Raw genomic sequence first — 15723 nt, 5'->3', positions numbered from 1 at the left:
TATTCTTTGCTTTTATTTAAACCTTAAAAAACCGAGATACTTATCTCTCAATAATTAAATAATTAAAATGTACGAGTAGGCACTTGGTTTCGATGATAATTATTAAAATAATAATAATAAAAAAAAAGTTATACCAACGGGAACCGAATGTTCTGAAAGAATATTATATTCAAATTTAAAAAATTGTACAAAAAATAAAGAAAACATGAAAAAAACTACTGATACAAGGAATTTGAAAATCTGATGATTTAAAAAATCGCAGCCAAAAATATTAAAAATGTAGGTGCTTTCTACCTGGTGCTCTAAGCTAAAATTTAGAGAACAAAGTTTTTATAATGTTAAAAAAATGTTGAATGTTGAATTTTACGAAAATAAATACGACTATTATTTTTAAATCCTTTAAAAAGGTGAAGATTTTTATTTCTTTGCACAAATATAAAAAAAACTTAGTTAAAATCTAAATATCTTGTCTTATTAGTTATTATAGAGACATGCTATAATTAGCTTCTACATTAATTACAACAAAATTGTATAATAAATAACGCTATACAGGAATGTAATATGTTTTAATAGGAGAGTTTTAATGCAAAAAATTGAGTCAAAAATAAAATGAAAAGTTTTTGAAAAAACTAGTACAAACAATAAAGAAAACTAGAAAAAGAAAAACAGATCTTGTCAGTTACGGAATATATTTTTGGGATTTTAAAGAACAGCATAGTATGTTAATTAATAAAAATTTGATCTAGATTATGAAAAAAATTCATAGCTCTCACCAGAATTTAAAAATTAAAGACCTTATCATTTATAAAAAATTTGATAATAAATATTAGAAATGAATATCTTACTTTTTTAATATCTTTAAAAAATTAAAATTTTACGTCAAGAATTTATCTCTTCAAAAATAAAAGTGGTGAATGAAATAATTGATAAGAATGTCGAGTCTACAGACTTTAGAAATTATCGGGTCGTAGGGGAAAGTGGGCTAAATTGTACAACTCTTTGTTTTTTTTTTGAAAAATTTTGAAGAAAGTACTTGATATAAATAAAAAAATATGCTGTGGTTGGTTGATACATTTGACGTCTTATTTAATTTTTTCGTAGGACGCTGAATTATTGAAAGTGATAGATCAGTAACATGTAGTGAACATTATTTAAAATAATAGCGTAAAAAATTAGAATAAACATACATTTGTTGAAAGAACAACGAATTTTGTTCTTTTGTTGATAAAGTAATAAAACCTTTAGCAACATTTTTATATTTTACTACACTGTCAAATTTTGGTACAATATAGCCTACTTTCCCCTATACTATTGATCATAAAAAATTTATTTTAAGAATACGTGAAAATAAACACAATACAGAAAAATATCAATGATTTGCAACAAAAATTTGAGTTTTAAATATCAAAAGTTTTAGAACATGAGGAGAAATAATAATAACAATCATAGAGAACAAAAGAAAAAAAACTGAGACAATGAGAGTTAAGGACAATTTTTTTTCTTACTTAAAAATAAGCCATATCGTCTAAGAATAAGTAGATAAATCGTCATATTTGGCACTTATTGGCACGAAAAATTTTTTTGAGTAGGTAATACAATTTCGAAAATAAACTTTATTACAAGAAAAAGAAAAACACTGTTTTTATCATAACGTGGGGTTTGAAATTTTAATCATTTTTAGAAGGTACAAATGAATTAACTTCACTATTGCCGAAAAGATATACCTACCAAATTTAATTATAATTTTACGAGCTCGTATTTTGTGAAATTGAATATTCAGACTGGGTAATTAATTTTTTCCACCATTTGGTGCGTCGGAAAATGCCAGTTATGGCAAAAATCCCAACCCATCAACTTTTTCGAGTTATGTAAGAGCAGCTTCTCAAGCCCGTTGTCAGCCCCATTATTCCAGTGAAAAAAAATAGTCAAAAATTGGTTTTCAAAGCAGCTGTCAGACCGAAAGCAGTTTTGAATCACTCAAATGATGGATGATCTTCACGGGTCACTTAAAATATTCCTCGGCAACATTTCACGGCTTGATATAAAAAAAATCGCCAAACTTGTCGAAATGACAAGTTTGAAAAAACCCAAATCAAGATGGGCCCCATTTACATAAAGCCACCATTTATTTAATTAGTTCATATTAATAATGCACAAAAAGTAATTAATTATGCCCAATTATACCACGTATCTGGGGAAAAGGCCGGGTTTAAACGCTAACATAAAAATCGTATTCGAACCGAAAATATTAATAAAGATGAAATATTGTTCCTGTTGAGTGGAGCCGGGGAATTATCAAGATAAATTAGCCAAAGTCGTTAAAAATGAGGCAAGTAGTCGTTTGTTTGGGGCTCATTAATAAGACGACGTGAGAACAGCTTTTGAGACTCGACTCGGGAAAAATCGCGACTTGTTTACTCAAAATATTAAAAATGTATTTTGTTGAATTAATATGTTGTCTTTTTTAATAGGCACATAACTTAACCCCAAAATTTATCGTGGGCTCAATTTGAATATTTATTAAGGGACTTGTTTCTCTCCGTCTCACTCCCTACACATTTTCATGCGTTTGGAGAATGCCAGGAATGTGAACATCCTCAGAACCATATTAATTATACCCAACGTGTTTCCAGCTTGTTCCCCAGGTGATAATTCAGACAAAACGAAAATCGCCGAAAAACTCAAAAAATCGAAATTTCCCCATTACATTTTGTGGGTACCAGTGAATCAGCCGTCTGGGCGCAGCGGGAGTCGCGTCTGGACAATACGCTCTCAACTTATATCAGTTTTTTATCCGTTGGTTGGCAGGCAATAAAGATGGAGGACCTAATTTTCGTCTGAAATATCTGCTATTTATTATATTTCGAGCGCACGCCCTCGCCGCATTATTACAGCAATGTCCGTAAATCTACAAGAATAAGTGCGAATCTTTTCGCCCAAATGGACTGATAATGGACGCCCGGAGGTGCAGAAACGTCGATTGTTCCAGGTGCGTCCGTCTCACGCGCAATTAATGACTGCGCGGGTGATTAGCGAGGCGTGGGAGGCCGCCTGCAACAGCCACGAGGATATTTGAATATCTTGATCGCTGTAACGGCTACTATTTTTTATGGGGGCCGAGGGTGCACACAATACGCGCCAAAAATCAATTATACTTTCCCAAAAAAAGCGGCAAAATGCTCGTGAACAATTGTCAGAAACTATTAAAAAATTCAGCAAAAGTAACAATCCTTTTATTTTATTTTATCAATTTCTACAAATGTTGACATCGATATTGACCCCTGATTTCTGCAATTGCAATTATTTTATGCTAAAGACCAAATATACTTTTAGTGATAGTATTTATTGATTTTTTTCAAAATTCTTTAAATTTTGTTTTTGGAGACAATAACTAGAAACTAGTTACTTACTTTGTTAGTTCCTGTAGCGCTTAGGTACTTAAAAAAACCTTCAAATCAAAGTTTTATGAAAGCTATAATTGATAACTTATCAGAATAAAGACAAAACTGTGACGAAAACTTTATTTTGCAAACTCCAAAGTTTAAGAGTTTGAAAAACTCGAGAAACAAATTAGAAACAGCCAAAGATTCAAGAAATTTTAAAATGATAAAAAAATAAAACAAAAAATCTGGTGCTTCTACAATAGTTAATAATAATCTGTGATAATAGTAATTATTTTTTTTAGATAAAAATTATAAATTTTATTAAATTTGAACAAAATTAGTCATATCATTCGTATCCTTGAAATGGCAAAGAATAATTAGTAAGATTTTTGGATAATTACCTAATCTTTAGAAAGCATTTCAAATAAAGTAATAAAAAAAGAACTTAAATCAGTCAAACTAAAGGCAGTCAAACCAAAATGAAAGTAAAAAAAAGTAAAACAAAAAAATAGAATTCCAATAAGTTGAATTAAAAATAATAAAATTATAAAAACAAAAATAAAAAATCTATAAAAAATAAACAGGTACGTACTGAGTTAAATTGCTCCTTGAGTAACCGATTTACCAAATAAAAACTTTTGTTTAGCTAGAATAATATTCAATCTACTTCTACTTTACATATTTTTTTGGTAATTAGTTAATAAATTTTGACGTTATTTTTTTAATTGCATATCTAAGAACTTAGGACTTTCTTCAAGGTTTTAAACTAAAAAGATTTATAGAAGCTGGTGTAATTCATTGTTTACAGGGTGATTCAAATGTGTCAAACCAACTTTCGAGTAGTGGTAACTGGTAAATGACGTTGCATTTTATAATTTTTTGTTATTTTTTTTCTTAAGCAACTATATTTGTTTTTATTCTTTTATTTTCAATGTTGTCGGATTTAATTTAGTGTCAAATTGGACAATTTTTTATGAAAAACTTTTAATTTATAAGTCATCAGTTATAGTTTTATCTGAGGTACTGGATGCTGTCATAGACAGAGGTAACGCCATCATATGATTTCGATAATGACAGCGGCTTCTTGACTTTGAAAATTTTCCTTATCAAATCGACTATAATGTCAAAAATGGATATTTTAAGTCAATTTTTGTGACAATAATTTGTGACAGCATTTGACACTGACATTAAATCTTTCATCTTTCAAATCTTGACACTTTTTTGGCACTTTTTCAAGGTCAAAAAGCCGCTGTCATGGTCAAACTTATATGATCGCAGTACCTCTGTCCATAACAGCATTCGGTACCTAAGTTTTATCAGTACTCAGTAGTTAAGGTACTGCCATATAATTTTGACAATGACAGCGGCTTTTTGACTTTGAAAAAATGCCAAAAATGTGACAAAATTGAAAAGATTTGAAAGATTTATTGTCAGTGTCACATGTTGTCACAATTTAGTGACACAAAAGTTAACCTAAAAGATCCATTTTTGACAATATTGTCGATTCGACACGAAAATTTGTAAGGTCAAAAAACCGCTGTCATTGTCAAAATCATGTGATAGTGATGGCAGTACCTCTGTTTATGACAGCATCCCGTACCTTATCAGTACCTAAAAGATGGTCAAAGGTTTTTTAATCATGTTTTAGGTAGGTATAAGAAAAAAAGAACCAAACTAAAAAAATTAAGAATAAATAAGATAAAAAAAGTACGAATTAAAGTTTTTAAAAGCGAGTGGTATTTTTCTTTTTAAACAAAAATTTTTACTTCAATCGATTAAGGAATTTTTGGGACGATTGGTCTTAATTTTAAACATGAAAATTGATCCAAAATTCAAAAAACACAAATATGGATGATAATAAAGGCACAGATAAAAATAATATTGCGGTCGCGAAATTGCTAAAAATGTTCGAAAATGTTCCGTCAAATAATGACTACTGAGACATTATTTCACGCTTCATACGTTCATTACTGGCAATTTTTTCTAGCAAATACATTTTTTTAAGTGATTCTGTGTGGCTTTATTTACTCTTAGTTGAAAATAATAGAAAAAAATGGTTGTTTTTTGTTTAAAAAATGTCCCGAGTGTGCAATCTTTCCCTGCATCAGCTGACGGTATTTCCCCTTGCCGGTCATAAATCCAGCAAGTCGCTCGATAAGTCAATTCTTATCAGAAATCGACACAGTTGCGATTTAACATTCCCGTCCGATAGAAATAGCACTCGTGCACGGGCGTATTTTCTCTTCAGAAAACTGGAATGAAAAAGGCGATTTCCTCAATCTCTAATTCCGCATATAAATTAAGCATCTCTTTGAGAAAGCAAAGGCAGCTAATTACCGTAGAAAAATTGCCTCCCTAATGGCGTTTGCATCAGAAATTGAATTTTTCGAATATTATTCCGAATGACAGGATATTATAAATGATCGGATCGCTTAATGAAATGATAATGGTAATGAGTCGCATTTCTGCGCTGACCTGACCTCTCACAACCATCGCCGCTTAATTTATGGTAATGCTCGGGAAAGAAGAATTTCCGAAATTGGGATCAGGGAAAACTGTAGTAAACAGCACGTGCCAGGTGCGGCTTCGCGATTTGCCCGAAAAACCAACAAACGCCGTTTGGTGATGGGCAATATTTCTTCAGCACTCGGTAATTACACTAATCTAATAAGTATCCTCGTTATTAGTCGGCTTCCACACGCCCACTGCACGTCCCGCCGGCATTCCGAACCAGAGGATGGATAAATTGAAACGCTACAGAAACCATAAATAATATGCGGAATTCGAGACAACACGATCCTCATCTTATTATAATAAATACAAGGCCCGTCTCAGCCCATAAATTCATTACTTCGAGTGGGATTTTTTAGAAAAATATTTATTGGACCTGCTCGGAACATCACGAAAAGCCAAGGAAAATTAATGATTTGAGGACGAGCGCCCAGACCTGATCAAATCGATTTTTTCACGTTCGGGGGTTTGACCGAACAACCAAAAATTAATATTGCACGCATCGCAACTAGCCATAATCAAAAATTTCAAGGTCTTGTAACGCTTGGCCATCTAAATTTTTCTCAAGAAATTTTGTAAATATATCTCTTTCAATTTTATTTTTTAACAACCACCTAATAGTATTAAAAAGTTAGATTTTTGGGTTGTTTTTAACTTTGAAAAAAAACTGAACTAATTTTTATGTTTAACTGAACGTCGATTTTTTATCTGCATTTGGAAGTTGGTTCGACATGTTTAATCACCCTGTAGAAAATGAATTTACACCAGCTTTCATAAATCTTTCTAGTAATTTGAAATCTTGAAGGAAGTGCTACCGAAACTAAAATCCTTCCTTAATTACTTTATTTAACTGTTTTTTTATCTTTTTATTATTTTAAATTAAAAGGGTTTAATTTGGCAAAGTTTTCGCAAATTCGAACGTGGCGCCGAAACGGCACAATAATTGTGGGGCTCTCGCTCCGCGGGAGTCGGGTGTAGCCCCCACAGGGGGTCCCGTGTGTTTCAGTTTCTAATTAAGCTGATCGATTGCAGTGCACCGTGCATTATGCAACTGCTCTGTAAATCACAATGTCGTTTAAAATTATGACCTTTTTACTAGCTCCTTATCCCGGTTTATTATTGGGCATCCTGCAAGCTTTGTAATTGGATATGCGTTTTTTTCTTCAGGACAGCCACCAACGAGCGTCACTGCCTCCAAGTGCTTCATTAAAAAATAATGGAAGGAAAATGTTTGATTAATTTAGTGTATTATGAATGAGGAAATTATTCAGAGACAACGCTCGTAGTAAATGTGAATGAAACGGCGACGGTATTCATTGAGGCGACTTTTGGAGGATTTTTTTTATTTCATGAGATATGACATTGTGGTTGGTCATTCGAGACGGTGGAATGCTGGCTGGCGTCTCCGAGGAACATAACGACATGCGCCAGTGCTATCTAGCAACGATCAAAAGTATTACAACCATTATTAATAATTTGTGGCTGCGTTTTAACATGCTTTCGAAGCATTTATTAAATGGGAAGACGCGCTCCACACAAACGAACTCACTTTTACGGAGCTTGCAAATTACACGGGCTTTCATAACACTCGCTTCATTGTGCAGATTACACTAGTTTACATTTTTTTTCTTTTACCAAGAGATAATTTATACAAATTTTCTTCGCCCCTATACTTAAGTTTAATAGTTTTCAAGTTATAACAACTTTTTGTTGGGGCTGGAAAATTTCTCATAGGTTGCCATGGAAACGAGGAGAAATTAAAGTTTTTTAAACCAACAGTCAATGAATTTATTTTGTTTTCACAGGACGGACAATGGCACACTATGCAAAAAAAGCTATGGTTAAAATGTCAAAAAAACAACATTACTTGAAAATTTCACAGATTGGAACAGGGAATATTAACACAGATTGATGCAAAAAAAAATTCTCCTCCATCTAGTAAAATAAAAATTGGGACCTCCTATTTGAAAAAATTAAGTTATAGGTACTTGAAGTTGTTCAACTTTAGCTTTAAAATTTTTGGATTTATTAACTTTTTTTTTAATTTTGAATACACTGGTGGACAGATATATAGGCTTTCTTTTTTATTTCTCCAAATATGATTTTAAAATCTCAAAAACTAAGAGAGTTACCGATTTTTTAAGTGACAGGTGCAATTCCAAAAATTTTCAAAAAATCTTAAATATCTCGGAAACAGTTAAACTTAGGTATAGGGAAAGCTGATAAAAATGGCCTTAAAATAACTCAACTAATCCAAAAATGCAGTAAAAATTATAGCTTTCTATTTAAAATAAAAAAGTTGATAGCAACTTCCGGTATAATCGGAAGTGACGCCATCTTGATTGGGAAGAACTTAACGCATTATGGCTGAGGACCAACTTTCAAATAAATATGTTTATTAGAACTTTCTATACTTCTAATGCATGGTTAGACGGAACTTTTTTGAAAATTTTTTGAAATTTTGAAAATTTGTTTATGGTGTATAGTTTAGCATTCGTTGTTTCTGTAATAACCTAATTGTTAAATGTTTTATTTGCTTTAAATTACAAAAAAAGCAAGCTGTAACATTTTTATTGTAGCAAAAATTGTCAAATACTGATATTTTATAATTAATCTTCAAAAAACTTAACGTTTTAATTTTTTTCGACTTTATTATTGGACTTATGGTTAATTATTCTATTTAGACGAATGTTATTTTCTTGACTGACTTTAGATTTTTGACTTTTGAGTGTCGACATCAAAAGGCTCTTAGCCCATTACCCCGTTTGATATTCGGTAATGTGGCTTAAGTGGCGCTAAAACCGCCAATAAACGGTCCATGTTCGTAGTAAAAAGCGCAATCGTTGCAGCTTTCCTCCGGCGAGCTTTCCTCTCTCTATCTTCGCTATTAATCGTAGTGTCGACGCAGAGGAGGAGTAAATTAAGTGAAGAGAGAGTATACAGGCGGCAATCCGCGTATAGTTCTCAAGCTTTGATCTCGAAATACACTTAGTGCCTGCTGGGACGAATAAGGGCTGTTATTATCGGGGGTGGAGCGATAATATCGCACGACGAAAGTGGAAAATATAAATAAGCGAGCGCATTTTTTCGGGAGGGCTTTTCATGGGTGCAACAACTCACAAGAACATTACCAGTGGTCGAGACAGCACCATTGCATTCCCATACATCACGACGGCCATGTTAGCCGTAAATAATGCACGAGATGCGTTCACCGGGTATTGTCTCGACGAAACGACCTAGGGGAGAGGAGGGAAAAACTGGGCTTTATTGCCGATATAAAATTAAATAAGCGACGGAGGAGCAAAAAACATACTTTATTGACTACAACTAGACATCGGTTCTGGACGCTTTGTGCTATTACGAGACCACTTTTTGCACAAAGACATTTACAATTTTTAGGTGCCGGCGCATCCAAAAAAGACTATCAAATTTTAATTCGGCCAGTTTTGTCTCCGGTGTTTCGAAACTTGTCCAAAGCCGCTGAATTACATGCTGGCACGGTTTCAACTCGATGTTGCGGATTTTATTACACGCGGCGAGGGTTCTTACAGAAATTAGTGCAGACAGAGAAATCATTTTTTCTACAGACATTATTCATACTAAGTCTTTTAAAAAACTATGCTTTACAAAAATGGAACACCCTACATTTTATTGCATTTTTGGACTTTTAATACCGATGATTTTCATCGATATAACTTGATTTTTTGGTAAAAACGCATTTTTTCAAATTTATTACACAAAAGTAAAAATTTGTAAAAGATGTGTACAATTTCAAAAATTTTATTTCATTAAAAGTCGCGATATTTTTGGATGTGCGATAAGTTTGCCGGACCCGCTATACAGGGTGATTCCTTTAAGAGCCACATAAAAACTTTTTATCTTTTAATAAAGCTGGAGCTTTAAAGTTTTGTATACGATTCAAAACGACAACTCTAAGTTTAACTACATTATTTTCAAAGCGAGTTAGCTTTTGGAACTATGAGAAATTGGCACCAATTTTGAAATTTTAAATAGTAACTTCATATTTTTATTGCATTTTTAAATTTACCTTCTCAAAGTCAGTACAATTTACCCAAATTGTTAGTACTTATCTGTCATAGTTTTTGACATATGTCAATTTCTTTGATTATTTAAAATATCATAGCTTTTGAATCCTTTGCTATAAGTGAATATTTTTTTTATTCAATAACCAAAAGTTCGAAAAGCCTTCTAGAATTTTCAAATTTGTCACCTGTCAAAATTCAAGGTTAGTATGATTTTTTCAATATGGTTATCAAAAATCGGCTATAATTCAGATTTTTCAAATAGAACGACCTTATTTTTTTAACGGCAATAAAAGTAGGTAATGTAGACCTTAAAAGAATCAATTCGTATAGATTAAATATTATAAAATTATGTCATTTTGGTCCATGATATAACTTGAGCGTGATTTTATTTTTTGTTGAATAGTTTTTGTTTTTTGCGTTTGATTAGAATTGGGTTTGGTGATCAGGCCGGCTGTTTATTTTGCCGATAAATCAAGCTGGCCGCTTTCTAAATCAGCCATGTTTATGGCGGCAGCATCGCAGCGTACTTGATCCGGGCATGTTTTATCACATCCAAGTTTGTGTAACAAGAACCATTACACATTACACATGTACTACTCGGATTGTGAATAGGGCATTAAAAGCGCCTTCGTCCACTCTCACGTTTTAAAATTCAAATTCGCCCCATTTTCCCACCATCGGCTTGGCGTTAGACAAAAAATCGGCCTTTTAAAGCGTCTCAAATCATGGTTTTTCGCCCATTAAAGCCTCTCTCTATAAAATTAAATTTCGCCGCCGCGACCACTGTAAAACATTTAATGGTATTACTTTTTCGCCATCAGTCGTCCGTTTTAATATTTCATAAAGGTGATGGCTATTAAAACAAACGAGGGACGTTTTTGCGTCGCCGACTAGATGTATCATCTCTTGTTGTGTGTCGTATTGGGGGTCAATTCATCATCGGAGCGTATGTCACACAATTGCGGCCGTCTCAGGGGGGATGTAATGGCTCGGAAGGAGACAGTGGCGCCACCCCACGCAATAACACATACAATCACGCGGATCGCACGCTCCTTAACTCCGCACACACCCAATAATTCATGCATTAATGGGACAAACGATTAACCCGAACCAAGGGGAAACATCAAATTGCGAGGGGGAGGCTTAATTCGGCGCACCCTCAACGCAAACGCGGTTAAAAAACATACACAAGACACGAAAACGAATTACTCCCAAAAGGCAAAACCACTTTTTCCATCACGAACTCTAAGGGTTGCCAACAGTCCATTATTCAAAGGACAATCTTTTATCCAAATTAATTGCTCTTTGGTCTTTTTTTTTGCCAGCCCCTTTTGTTTAATTTATCAAAAACCAAGTGGTTAGACTGCTTATTAACTTATTGTTCTCTATACCTACCTTTGGGTTTTAGGTCACGAAATTATTAGAGTAGGTATTACTTTAAAATTGAATGCTGTTTCGAGACTTCACAATAAATAAATTAATTAAACCAATTTGAAATATATATTATAATAAAAAAATTGTATTTTCATAAAGACAGTCTATAAATGTTTTAGTTGTAACAAAAAAAATTTTAAATTAGTTTTTTTTACAAAATTGTTATCACTATAATTCCTGAGGTCTAGTTTCAAAGAGCCTTACATTTCCATCAATTTTTAATAAGTTTAAGATAGATGGTGATTTTGGTGCTATTTTTGGAGCAAAATTAAAATATAAAATAATTATGTAAAAAATGTTTATGTAGAAAATTGCAGCTACGTAGTTACTTGACTTAATTTTAAAATCGTGCTAACTCTTAACTTACTATAATTACAATTAAAAAATTACAATTGACCTGACCTGACCTGACCGTTTAATTTGTTCATTTTTCAAAAATAAAAAAAAGAAAATTGCTTACACATAAAGGTAAAAATTGTAAAAAAATTCTTTGTATTAAAGTTACTATTAAATAACGAATTTTAAATAAATGATATGTGGCAACGTTGTCTAACAGTCGAGATCGCAGTTGAATTTGATCAACAATAAAAATAAATTATTTTTGAAACGGTTTCCTAGGAAATAATTCCGTGTTGGCACGGAATCACAAACTGTGATTTTTTTGATGAATTTTAATTTTTTTAAATTAAAAAGCTGCTAAAGTCTGATAGTAAATTTAAAAATAATTATTCAGCGTTTTGTTAGGTGACAATTACTTAGTGCAAAACATAAAAACATTAATAAATAATGAAAACTGAAGAAGTTAACAAAATAAGTTGGTAGTTCCAGATTTTTTTAAATATAAATTTAGGAATTTTTTCAAGATTTTTTCGGTGATCTACACATTATTCTCAACAACGTACCACTGAGTTGGTGCGTCAGTTTTTGAGCACGCTGTATAACACTACTTATTTTATAAAACTTATTTGTTTTTGTTATTGGAAAAGCTCCTACTTTGTTATAATTTAGGTAAAGCAGTTTTAATAATAGGTATCACCTATTATTAATTAATTATTAATCAATTAATTCTAAAGAACTGTACAATTTGTACAATATTTAATTGTAAACATGAAATTTCCAAAAAAATATGCACAAATAATTATTTTTTACAAGAATTTCTTGTGCTTTTGAATTTACTAACTTTTTCTATATGATAATTTTAACTAAACGATTTTTTTTCTGGTGTCGTGAGTAGATAACGAATGGGGGGACAACACAACACAACCTTGACCTTGAGTTTGACCCCGCCCATTTTCCCTCTCTTTCTTTCAAGGCCACTCGTTCTCTCTCTTACTTTTTCAAGGCCAACCCCTCTACTTCCCCCACCACTTCAAGGCCAAGGCATTATTGGACCTTGATGTTTTCAAGGTCAAGGTCCCCACTTTTGCAAGGCCAACAACTCCTCACTCATTCAAGATGAATCGCGCAATTGTCCTTACTCATTTTCCACCCCAAACTGTATAAAAGGTAATGTGTTGTGTTGTGTAACACAGTTCTTGTGTATATCAGTGTATAACAAGAAATTCTTAAAAAATGGAACCCATCAGAAAAAGTTCTATTTTTAATACTCCTGGTAAGTTTAATATTTTTTTAGTAGTTTAGTTGGAAATAATTTTTTTTCAGAGGATATTATTATTTGTCCATACGACAAAAACCACGTTCTTCTTTGGTTTCGGCTCGAAAGGCACATTTGGAAGTGCCATCGGGCCGATAAAGAAAAGCAAAGGGCCTCAAGTAAAGTGATGGTGCAAGAAGAAGAAGAGGAGAACTGGGATCATTTTAATGAGCCCAGCTACCTCGACTTCCTGAGGAGTAAAAGGAAACATGTCATAAAACAAAGGGCCTCAAGTAAAGTGATGGTGCAAGAAGAAGAGGAGAACTGGGATCATTTTAATGAGCCCAGCTACCTCGACTTCCTGAGGAGTAAAAAGAATCATAATGCCTTAAATTAAAGAAGTAAGTTTTATTGAATCTTTTTCAACAGTAATTTATTGTGAATTTTTTAGGGCCGGGGTTCTTTCGTTAAAATAGTGTAGAATAAGTTTAGCTAAGTAGTAGTAGTAGTTGTAGTAAAATGTAAATATTATTGTATAAAAAAAATAAAAGTTGTAAAAAAAAGCTACATGTTTTTATGTACACCTATTTCAACCTACTGATACAAGTAAGTGTGACCAGCAAGCAGAGTCGCTCCCTGTTTCAAGACCACTCATTCCCTCTTTATCTTTGATGTTTTCATCTCACTTTTTCTCATTATTTCACTTTTTCAAGGCCACAATATTGGTGCATTTTCATTCAAGGTTAAAAAGTGGGGGTATAGTTAATATATAGAATTTAGTACAAGTTTGATAGCAGTCAGTACTGATTTAATCCTCCGAGAAATAAGAATATAAAAAAGTGCATATATCTGTGTTAATGTCTAAGAGTATTCGCTGCTGGGTCATGGATGTATTGAATCGAATCGCTCGATGCGGACAGAAGCCCATTTTAAAAGCTGGTGAGCTAGAGTTGAACACAAGATTCCGCATACATAATATTAGACGCACAAAGTCTCTGTTCGGAAATTCAGTGCTTGTTGAGTTGGACAATTATGCAGTGTTTCTGCCGAGAAGAATAAGTGATTATTTGACTGAGGAGAAAATTGATGAGTTATTACGAGATCCACGTCCACTATATTTAATATATTTGGGAAAAGAAGATGCTAGAAACCCGACATCTGCACATTGTTTTGAGTTTCAACGTGTGGATGATGAAATATTAGGTGAGTGAACATAATGTAAAATGGAGGATGAAAAGAAATTAAAGAAATGTATATTTCATTTACAGTTAACGAGGGTGCCGAAGAGTAGGATGAAATTATCGGAAAAAGACTTATGTGTGTGAAGTAGTGTGCGTTTTGTGCTAGTGATAGTTTCTTAAAATAAATAAATAAATAAAAAATCATGTGTCTAGACGATGGACAATATGAAAAAAGTTTATACGAGTGTTTTGATAAAAGACTGTTATCATATAAGAACTGGGTACATTCATACCCATCTCCATGGAGTTTAGCAAAAGCGGGATTGTTTTATATTCAAATATCTGATTGTACCCAGTGTTTTGTTTGTGGAGTAATAATTTCACGATGGGAAAAAAGTGATGATGCGTTTATGGAGCATAAAAAACATTCTCCAAAATGTGGATATGTGAAATTGCTTTCCACAGACAAAACTACAATTCAAAAATTCAAATTAGTTACTAAAAATAGCATTGTTGTAGTTTTATTTTTTTTTATATTTGTATTCATGTATTATTTATGTGCGTCTTCTTATGCATAGGTATGCAGACTTGTTAACCTTGATCAGTGTCGGGCGCGCGCCAAAGGCGAGGTAAAAATCAAGAGGCGTCTTGATTTAATTAGTTTATAATTAAATAAGTGGTAGAATAATATGGAGGATTTATAATAGATTTAAGGATATTTAATGTACTACCTATAATATTGATGAAATAAAGTGTTTTAATCGATTCCTTATAGTTTATTTTATTAAAAAAACAATTCATAATAATAATAATTATCTATGTAATATCCGATGAATTAATCCAAGAGTTATGAGTTTTATCCATTCCACTCCACTTGACGAATAAACGGTTACCTTTCTTTCGTAAAACTTTCTCAACGAGATATACATTCGGATATTTAACTTTTTGTAATTCTTCAGTGTAGAAACCTCCTCGTATTGTTTCTCCAGAAACATCTTGTAGCAAATAAGTTCTAGGATTAGTATTTTGAACCTTCGAAACTGTAAATACTTCATTACTCCAATTTGGGGTGTACCCTTTCTTAAAAAGATGTCGATGTTTACTAATTCGAACAAAATCACCAACTTTAAATTTGGGTTTATAAATGTCCATTGTTTTAAGATGACTATAAACTTGATCCAAAACTTTGCGTTCGTTTTTCTTATTTATTGAAATCGGTTTTAAACCAGTAGTCTTATGTCTGGTATTATTGTATTTTTTTATTATGTCAGGTAAAATGTTTATCCAGTTGTAGTGACCTTGCACCGAAAATTCTTTATACATCATTCCCTTGATTGTTCGATTCACGCGCTCGACGACACTACTTTTTAAATTCGAATAAGAACTGTAGTGATTAATTTTGTATTTATTCATTAATTGTTGAAAATGTTTATTGTAAAACTCCTTTCCCAGATCTGTTTGAATGTTTTTAGGAACGTTACGTCGAGTTTTTAAAATTTCACTCATTGCATTTACAACACTTAAAGCCGACTTATTCTTTAATGGAACAGCCCATACAAATTTAGAAAAAACAT

At 32.4% G+C, this 15723-nt stretch overlaps 1 long non-coding RNA gene across 1 annotated transcript; it reads left to right on the top strand.

The window, feature by feature from the left end:
- Positions 1-12601: 12601 nt before the first annotated feature.
- On the top strand, positions 12602-14914 carry LOC135267659 (uncharacterized). Its single transcript, XR_010336056.1, has 4 exons — positions 12602-12986; positions 13037-13369; positions 13420-14171; positions 14237-14914. It is a non-coding gene; the product is annotated as an uncharacterized LOC135267659 (long non-coding RNA).
- Positions 14915-15723: the final 809 nt, after the last annotated feature.

The sequence above is a fragment of the Tribolium castaneum genome, unplaced genomic scaffold, assembly GCF_031307605.1.
Source record: "Tribolium castaneum strain GA2 unplaced genomic scaffold, icTriCast1.1 ptg000069l, whole genome shotgun sequence".
Taxonomy (NCBI): domain Eukaryota; kingdom Metazoa; phylum Arthropoda; class Insecta; order Coleoptera; family Tenebrionidae; genus Tribolium; species Tribolium castaneum.
This window is presented reverse-complemented; position numbering and strand designations above follow the sequence as displayed.